Genomic DNA, 9463 nt, shown 5'->3' on the forward strand with positions numbered 1-9463 from the left:
AGTACTACTAAATTTAGAAAAGCATGATATCATAATAAAGCTCAAGCATATCTTAAGACGTGGAAAATCACACTACGAGAAAGCAAAAGAGAAAGATTTTGCGTTTTATTTCATTGTGTACTGGATTTTGGTGAACTATGGCCTTCATCTTGTTGACAAGCAGTTGACATAAAATAGCCTTGCAAAAATTCCCGTTAAAGTTCAAACTCAACTCTACCTAGTTTAATTATAACTGATGACTTTTTGGAGAAAATTGCGATTGTCAAGTGGCTAAAGTCCGAGTAAGTCTGAACGGAACATCCGAGGACCTCCCCTCGAGCTCTCTCTCAATCCATAACTCGTTACTCACCGGATTTATCACAGGGTCCCCGGGTATAAACAAAACGGGCCGGGAAGGAATCACATAAAGTTTTATTGTGTGGGCCGAGCCTCATTTGCATGGGGCTAAATCATAGGCCGGCGGACAAAACGTCCCAATCGGCCGAGGGATTTATCGCCGGCTTTACGAGGGGTAGTTTTTTGGGTGAGGACATCAATTTCTTCGGATCAGCCCGATGGCTATCGGCTTGTCTTCTATTCCGGAATTTGTTGCGCTTGTGCACCGGCTAAAAACTAATTGGCCCACTATCGGCCGCAGGCCATCTCATCCTCGGGGGTGTCTCCGATCTTGTACCGAGATTCCACCTTTGACCCAGGGCCGACACCGGCTCATTTTTTTTTTTTTTTTGGCATCCCTCTTGCCTCTTTTTCTACAAATTTTGTATACACCATATTTTATACATAACGATCTGTAATGAACCACCATTACAAATAGAGGAACATCGAGCGCGGGTTGGTTTTTCATATATGTAAGGTATTCATGGAACCACCCCATGTGTTAAATTGTTCTTACTAATGAAACTCGGACTAAACCATTTAGGCTTCTCTATCGTGTACAATTCATACAAGGATTAAATTAAAACGTCCTGCCAAACCAACCTCCATTTATATGTTAATAACCAGACCGTCCCAATATTCATAGAAAATAGTGAAAAAAGAAATAATTGTAATTGGACTCGAATTTGAAACGTTCCGTGAGGCCGAGCAATAACTTGTTGAGGAGGGTTGGAAAGGAAGAAGCGAGCACAGCAGTGGGTCCTTCCGCTTTTCAACGTGCCTACTAATTGCAGAAGCCTTCCTAACAAAACAGAAACAATCGTCACGGCACAATGGAAGCAAGAGGAAGGATTCAGAGGTCTTCTTGCCATCAGGGAATGGTTTTTTCTACAGAAGAAACTGGAAGAAATTGAAAGAAACGCTTCTCTATCTACACATCTGCCGGAACAATGGTAAATGTTCTATTATCATTATTGTTACAGAATTATGACGACAGTTTACAATTTGCTAGTTACATAATAGATGCCCGTAAACAAAGAATACAAACAGCATTTTGATAGAAAGGCAGAACTATGAGAATTCATGGCGTCTGCATGGTAGTGGAACCAGAATTCTTTTCCATTACGTTAGTCTGTCTACTTTCTCTGTTTTGGCAATAGCAATGAAGTCGGCGAAAAGCCGAAACCACCCTGACAGCTCAAAGGAGCAAAGATAGACCAAAATTAGTGGAAAACCCAAACTACAGGTTCAATACACAGCAGATCTCAAGAGGCAAACAAAAAAACGTCCATACTACCATTGACGCTCATGGTATTGAAGATGTCGAGGAAAATCTATATGCCTAACCATCCCTAAAAAAATAACCAATGAAGATGAAAAGCCAAAAACGTTTGACAGGCTAAAACAACTACCGTAAAGATACCAAAATGATCGGAAACGACCAAATTGCAGAGTGATCATCTCGCACGCCTTAAAGGGAAATCTTATGCTTTGATTATATTGCCGGTTATGATAAACTGATAAAAAGTCTAAAACCTCTGATAACGATTCAACTACAGGTTCATAACTTTGCACGCCTTAAGGAGAAATAACCCATTTTGGTTATATTGTTTGTTTACCAATTTCAACAAAATAAACAACCAGTTAAGACGAGAAGCACAATTCATCTGTGAGACCAAAACCGCTATATTGGTTGACCAGAAACGATCAAACTGCAAGTTTATCCTCTCGTTGACACCAATGGAGAAATCTTATACTTTGATTATATTGTTGGCAACGAGGTTCAACACACAAAACCTCCCCTGAAGGTGGCGAGAAGCCGAAACGCGCCTGACAGACTAAACAGGATAGTACAGCTAAAATGATTAGAAAAAGTGAAAGTACAGGTACATCACCCAGAAGACCTCAAGAAGAAATCCCACATAGTCGTTGTCATTCGTCTTTATGGCCCGAAGGTGGCGATATGTCAAAACGCACCTGATAGATATCTTGCAGTAAAACCGCACTTCAAGGTCTCGCCACCAAGTCTCGAAACCTGAGGTAGATCCAAATTGAGCCAGAGACCGGGTGATCTATTATGAATTTGTGACGGAGTTAGACGCAGTGAGACAGAGTCAGAACCTGATTCAGATAGATGGAGAGTCAGATATCGTGGCACTAGTTACCTAGTCCCTTCCGGAGAATGTTTTTGGAGGTTAGGTTTTCTCGCTGAGTTCGTCTTCAGCGATTCACCTCCTTTAAGGCCAAAGGCACAGGAGAAGAAAGTCCCTGAAAAAGCCAAAGGCGTCTCTCCTTAACTGGATCTGATGGATGATAGTGCCTCTAACTGAGGCAAGGGTTTAATTTGGATGCAAGACTTTTCCTTGATCCTGGAGATGTACACTGCAATGGCACCATCTTGCTTCTGGTTCCCTCCATTTTTACGTACAATATGAGAGAAGCATCCTATGTCGATAAAGGTTAGGTAACCTAGTTTCAGTGAGAAAGAAAATGTCCTCATAATATTGTTAATTTTTCCCTGTTGGCGCCAGCCATCTCATTTTTAAATATACTTTGTTTTGGATTATTGTAATCCCTAATCCTACTCCCACGCTCCTTGCAAACCCAGTCCTGTTCTACTCCTATGATAGAAACGTCCTCACGTCTCTCTTTTCTCATGCTTTTCTCCCGTATTAATAAAAAAGTCTTTAATCACGCGGCCACGAAAAACCCTCTGTGCTGCTGCATCGATCTCTTCCACCTGAATTTATTGGATATTCTGCGACGAAGTAAGAGGAATCGGGCCTGAGCTTCCTACGCTTCTTGCAGCAGGCATCTAAAGGAAGGTGGTAAGTCCCCTATGAATTTCTCCCTTATTTTATTTTAATTTTGAATTTTCTTAAATTTATTTTATTAACGTTTCATTTTTTTAATTATTTTTTTTTCTTACACGGCGTTGGCTGTAACATTCCCTATACGCTTATACACTCTTTACATTTAAAGTTGATTGTGTATGTTGGTCGGCGAAAAGTGCTTTGTCTTATCTGAAGTTCTAGACGAGTGAAAAGCCGGTTCGCGTGTAATGCAGGTTGAAAAGTCTTCGGCTTACAGTGCATGATGACGTTAAATGACTTTAACATTTCTGACCTGTTGCCCTTGCCGGACGTAACGTAAAATTAAGATTACGGAGGGTATTGAAGGCTCTCTGAAAATATGGCCAATGGCGATCTGAACCCTGTCTTCTTTCGTATCCTCCAATTTCTTGTTAGCATGTTAGACTTTCGCATATTGTAATATTAAGGAGCCTGGCACATACGCTTGACTTCTGCCATCTTCCAGCGATGTTACGAATATAGGCGAATCTGGTCGCTTGAAACCATCACTAAAAAAATATATGATAAAAGGTAAAGAGTTCTGACTTTATTTTGTCCCTTTTTTACATCTATCCATTTTTAATCTAACTATTTCTCCCAACCGCCCTCACTTGACATGAAATATTTCATTCAAATCTGCAACCAGGCAATAAAACTAACATTACCGTTCGAAAAATGCCAAGATAACCGAACTGAAACGTTTAACAACGTTGTGATGTGGCAGGAAGCGACTTTATGCTGTCCCATTTCAAGACGATAAAATCGGTTTACGGTATTTGCTTCGTGCCGTGTAAAGGGGGTTTTTCTTTGCGAACTGACAGGCATAAACGTTTTACGACTAGTGGAGGTATGAGAATTGCTGGCTCCTTTCAATGTCGCGGTACTTGCCACCGAGATTGAGCTGGTAAAAAGAAAACAACGTTTATGGACTAATAACTTCAAGTATCTACTGAAAGACTCAATTTTTTTAAAGATTAATATTGTTGTGTTTTCACCCTACGTATCCAGAACGGATCATCACTGCGCACGAGGAATCTCACAATTTAATCCGGGCACCTTTATAATATTTATTTACGCCATTTCTTAAAATTTACCGTTTAATTGGCCTTCATACGCTACTTGTTGTCAAACGCTTTTAAACGCCTTTGTTTCCAATTTCTTAATCTTTTTCGTTTCCTTCCATATTCAATCCTAGTCTAGAGTCTCAAACAAAGGACGATCCGTTTCTCTGCATCCGATATTAAATACAGTATTTACTGGGCTTCAACAGCGGGCTTAGGCCGCAAAAGGTTAGTCTGGAACGGGCATGTCGCCCTCCGTACAGATAAATTATAATTTAATTGTAACTTCCTTTCTTATTTTTACTTATTCCTTTTTTTCATCCGTAATTTTCTTGCTCGCGACCGACCAGTGACCCTAACAAATTTATTTGTCCTCCGGGCCGGATATGAACCAGCGACGTATTCAGCTAAAACGCTTCCGTTTATTTGATACCTCATCGGACGCAGATAGCAATTTTGTGTTAAAATGTTTGGAACCAATGCTAAACAGGGTATTTCAGCTATTGCAGCAACATTCCAATCCAACTTGAGACTATTTAAGTTTCTTTTCGTGTGTACGAACAGCAAGTCCTCACGAGTGGTTTCATTGGAAGCATAAATTTTGTCTTCGGTGAGGTTCAGAAGTTCTTCGAGAAATTTGAAGATATTTCCCAACTTCATCGCGTCGAAGGAGTGCAGCTTTTCCAGGCCCATAAACGACCATTAAACAATATCTGTTCAACAACACCTGTGTTCGCATAAATTATTTTATTGTGTTTGCAGGCCTTGAGAATGTTTATTTAAATTATGACTGGAATTATTTTCTTACAAGAACAATTTCGGGCCATATTGGGGATTGGCCATTTTACCCTACATTTCATCAGCAGCGCAAGTATCCTTACCCATTCTCAGGAGACGGCTGAGTTTATTTAGAATTGGTTTAGGGTACGGGCACGGCGTTTTCAGTGCCTTTGGAATTTTGCGCTCCACGAGTTTATTGTATTTGTCAAATCCTAGTTTTGCTTTGCCTTGTATATAGCGAGAATTTAGCTGTTTTTTGGTACACGTTTTGCGTTCCCCGCACCGAACATTCATTCACAAGTCTTTTGTCGGCTTTGGAGACGAGTATGACCAATTAAGAAAAACACCGTTTTTTGTTACTAACTTTTGTTATTTTCCATTCTTGAGATATCACTCTTCCATAAGAATGAGGGGATCCAGTGGTACGACAGATATACGGGTACTTGAGATGGCAGGGTCTGGCTAATAACGTTAATGTCCTCTCTGGACGTAGAACATATGTTGCACAACCCTAGAAATGGTGTTACTCTTTCAAAATGCAAATTAAACTGCTTGGAATTCCGAGAGTTGTTTCCAAGGATCGCACCTTCTCGTGCCACCCACCTCTTTAACTTCCATAAAAATTTTCCGCCTCCGAGCTTCCATTTTCTCGAGCCCGCGCTAATAAATTGTTTTGTAACGACCTCGTAAGAGACGGTGGGCTATTAATTTTAGGGCCGAGCAGTCCCAAAGCAAATGAAATTTGTTATCCGCCCGACGTGTAGGTTGATGTTAATGGATGCAGTCATCTCCATTACGGCTGGGATCCACCCCGTCCTGGACACTTACATATGTATTGTCACCCTTAGGAAACGTGATTAACCTTTTTCTACGTCCCTTCAACCCCCCGCTTACATCAATCAACCTCCGTTGGCTTTTTCTTTTTTTGTGTGTGTATCAACAATCATTGTTATTCCCTGACAATGACACTTCAGATTGATTACTCTAATAAGTTTATTAATGGTCTTTTCTCAGGTAAAAAGGGTCGGGTTTTTTCCCCCTGGAAGTAATAAAGGAACAGTACGTATGTAATTACAACTAATTATTGATTGATATTATAGGTTTTGAACAAGAGAGGAAAGAAAACCACAAGGATATATCAAAATGATAAATGTTCTTTGCGTCCAACCATTATTTTTTCCGATACTTGTAACATCGATTATCCTTATTGTCCGATTGCTTTAAGAATAATTAAAAAGCAATGCAGTTTACATCAAAGGCTGATTTGTTCTCACTTCCAAATTGAGAAATGGTCTTAAATGAACATGATTTGCACATATTTTCAATCTTTTACACCAAACCTGGACAATTGTCACAAATTTACCGTTCCGTTTAACACTTTTGATCCTTTTTTCGTTTTTAAAACGAATAATACACACCGCCATAGGCTGGTATAAAAGCAACCGTGGACGTCCGGAGTGAAAAATGATCGTCCGAATCGATTTGTACCGTTTAAAGGTGCTCCTGTTCGGTTTTTCGGGGCGAAATAGGACCTCGGCCCGGCAGGCATATGCTAAGCGAGGACCTCCGATATAATTAAAAGGAGCATAATTTAGTTTTACGCCAGTTTAAACCGTATCCGAGACCCCAAAAAAAGGCAACCCGCCTCGAATCGCCCCTTCTCAATTATTAGTATTGTTCAAGAATCAATCGATCAACGACTTTTTCCGTGACCACCAGAAGAATCGTAGGTAAATCTTGGGGACTAAAACCAAAAATGGCATATTGGCTACCTATGATAACCTCATTAATCTGGAGAACTAAACTTCAATAAAAACTACGAAAAAAATGGCAAATAGTGACAATGATAACAATACCATCAACTGGTTTAGATATATTATCACCTTCAAACACACACGAACCTACCAACAGATGGAAAAATTGGTGTAATGTCTAAATCTATTTAAACTTATTTTAATGTCTAAATCTATTTGATTCTCGGCGACAAATGAAATGGCCATGGAGAGCTTTAGTGAAGATATACTTCATTTAACTTATTAAATTCATTAGATTTCTTGGTCCGAAATGCAAAAAGGAAGGAAGAAAATTCAAAAGGTTGGGTTGAGGTGGGAGGTTAGTGTCCGAGTGGATCGATGTCATAATAGCTCAAGTGGTAGAGCAGCGGCGTATTTAGCCGAAAGTCGTGGGTTCGAATCCCGCTCGTGACACTGACTTTTTTTTATCTCAACCCATACTTTACATAAAGATTAATTAATTGAAAGATATTATTTGGTCAATCGGACCACGAAATCTAATAAAGTTTTTATAGTATAACTCACGTGAGTGAAATGTTTTGGCTGTTGATTTATTCCTCAACCGCCCTTAGCAAGACCACCGAACTTTCACCCCGTTGGATTAGGTGAGACACAAAATAAGTTTCACAGGGCGAAAAATTGGTGAGATTTTACAGCGTCCGACAGACTCCACAAACAAACGAATGGATAATGGCTATAAATTTCGGGCGAATAATAATAACAAACTAAATAAGACACCCATTCATGAAAATTGGGTGTGACTATATTGTCGCAGGGCACACGAGCGGTTGCCAGCTAGTGCCCAGTGTCTGCTACGTCCACTGCCTCTTAAATAGGCACCAAGCTACCACCAGGCATACAAAAGCTAACAGGGCGAAAGCCTCGTTAGTGAAACCCGGGGTTCACGCCATCCCAGGTTGCTAAATATACTCATCAGCAGGTATGCAACTCGAGGCGGCTCCTGTCTGAGCTATTGTATAAGTGTTTAGTAAGAGGCTGAGGAGACAAGAATCAGTCAGATGGAGAGAGAACGTGTGGAGACACGAATTGTGCCAATAGTAGATGATGCTTCTGGGTTCATCAATGCAATTTCGCTTTTAGAATTCAATTTGGGAATGAGATCAGAGTCTAAATTCTGACTCATTGCTTTGGCACCAACTGAAGCAAAATTAGAAATCGTTATCTCCCCCAAGGTTGGTGGGAATTGGATCCAGCTCTTTTCCAAGTTCTGCAACTCCTGCTGATATATATGGCACATTTACACAGCCGAGGTCTCGCCACCTACATAGGGTCCAAGGTTCACGAGGAGATATCCAGATCAGCACGCTGTCTGGGTATAAATCCTGATGCAGATTAGAATATGAGAAGAGTCAGGAATCAGTTAAATGGAGAGAAAGAGAGCGAGCGAGAGAGAGAGAGAGAGAGAGAGAGAGAGAGAGAGAGAGAGAGAGAGAGAGAGAGAGAGAAAGGGAGAGAGAGAGAGATTGTTTAGACGCACGATGAATCTGTAGTTGTTGAAGGTTTTGAGTACATCTGTGAGATCAGTCAATTTCTCCCATAGTTCGATAGTTAAAGAATTACTGGAAGGCAATTGCAACCAAACCAGGATTCTGGTTGGACTCGTGACAGGGCACTTAAGAAAGCACATGCACCGGATAGGATTACATTCAGAAGAAACACCATGCAAATACCGCCAGGAAGAGGAGGAGACCGCAGAACACATTTTATGTTCCTGTGAAGGTCTATGTAGATGCAGGTTCTTGCAACTAGGACAAGAAAAATCACAAGCAAGATCCTACACCAAGGAACCGCTGGCAAAACTGTGGAGGATGGTTAATAGCCTGAAGCTGACCAGTGAGTTATAAATAACAGACGAGCACAATAGATCTATTTAGGTCGAGGTGCAGTAAGCGTTGTGGTCGCCTATCTTATCCCTATTCCTATCCCTATCCATTTAAGATCATATTTAAAAAAAGTAAAGCAACCAAGGAAAACTTTTAATATTTCAAATATTAATATGTTAAGTTGATTTATACATAGATCTACAATTAAATTTGTTCTAAAAATTTGAATTAATGAAGGATGTATATATATATATATATATATTTATGTAAACTAATCCTTTTTCAATTGGGACCAGAGAGCTTTAAAAAGAAATGGATTCACCTATAGACGTTTTGCAGGACTTCGAAAGTTTATGGCACCTGAATTGGCAACGAATGTTTATCCACCTCCATCGCCCCTTTGGTGAGAAAGTAGAGCCGAAATTTTCTTTCGCTTGCGTAATCTAGACCGATTAAGAGTTGTTTAAAGTCCAAGTTCAGCAATTTCTTTTTGGACCGTTTTTCCACTAATTGGCCACTAGGTCTTTCGACTTGACTCAGCCCCGCTGGGCATTGGATTAGCCGTAGAAGAGAAAAAATACTCTCCGCCTAAATAACATATGAAAAGGTGGGAGCCGAACAGATAACGCCATTCTGAGAGGCGATAAATAGCTAACAAAATGGCCGTTGTGTCTCGCTATGTTTTACAACAACAGTTTTCCCCTTGGCTCTTTATGACTCGAGAGCTCTCAGCTTCGACGTTGGTGGTCCCATTAAGC

The sequence above is a fragment of the Cimex lectularius genome, unplaced genomic scaffold (genome assembly GCF_000648675.2).
Source record: "Cimex lectularius strain Harlan isolate CLEC.00 unplaced genomic scaffold, Clec_2.1 scaffold17, whole genome shotgun sequence".
NCBI lineage: Eukaryota > Metazoa > Arthropoda > Insecta > Hemiptera > Cimicidae > Cimex > Cimex lectularius.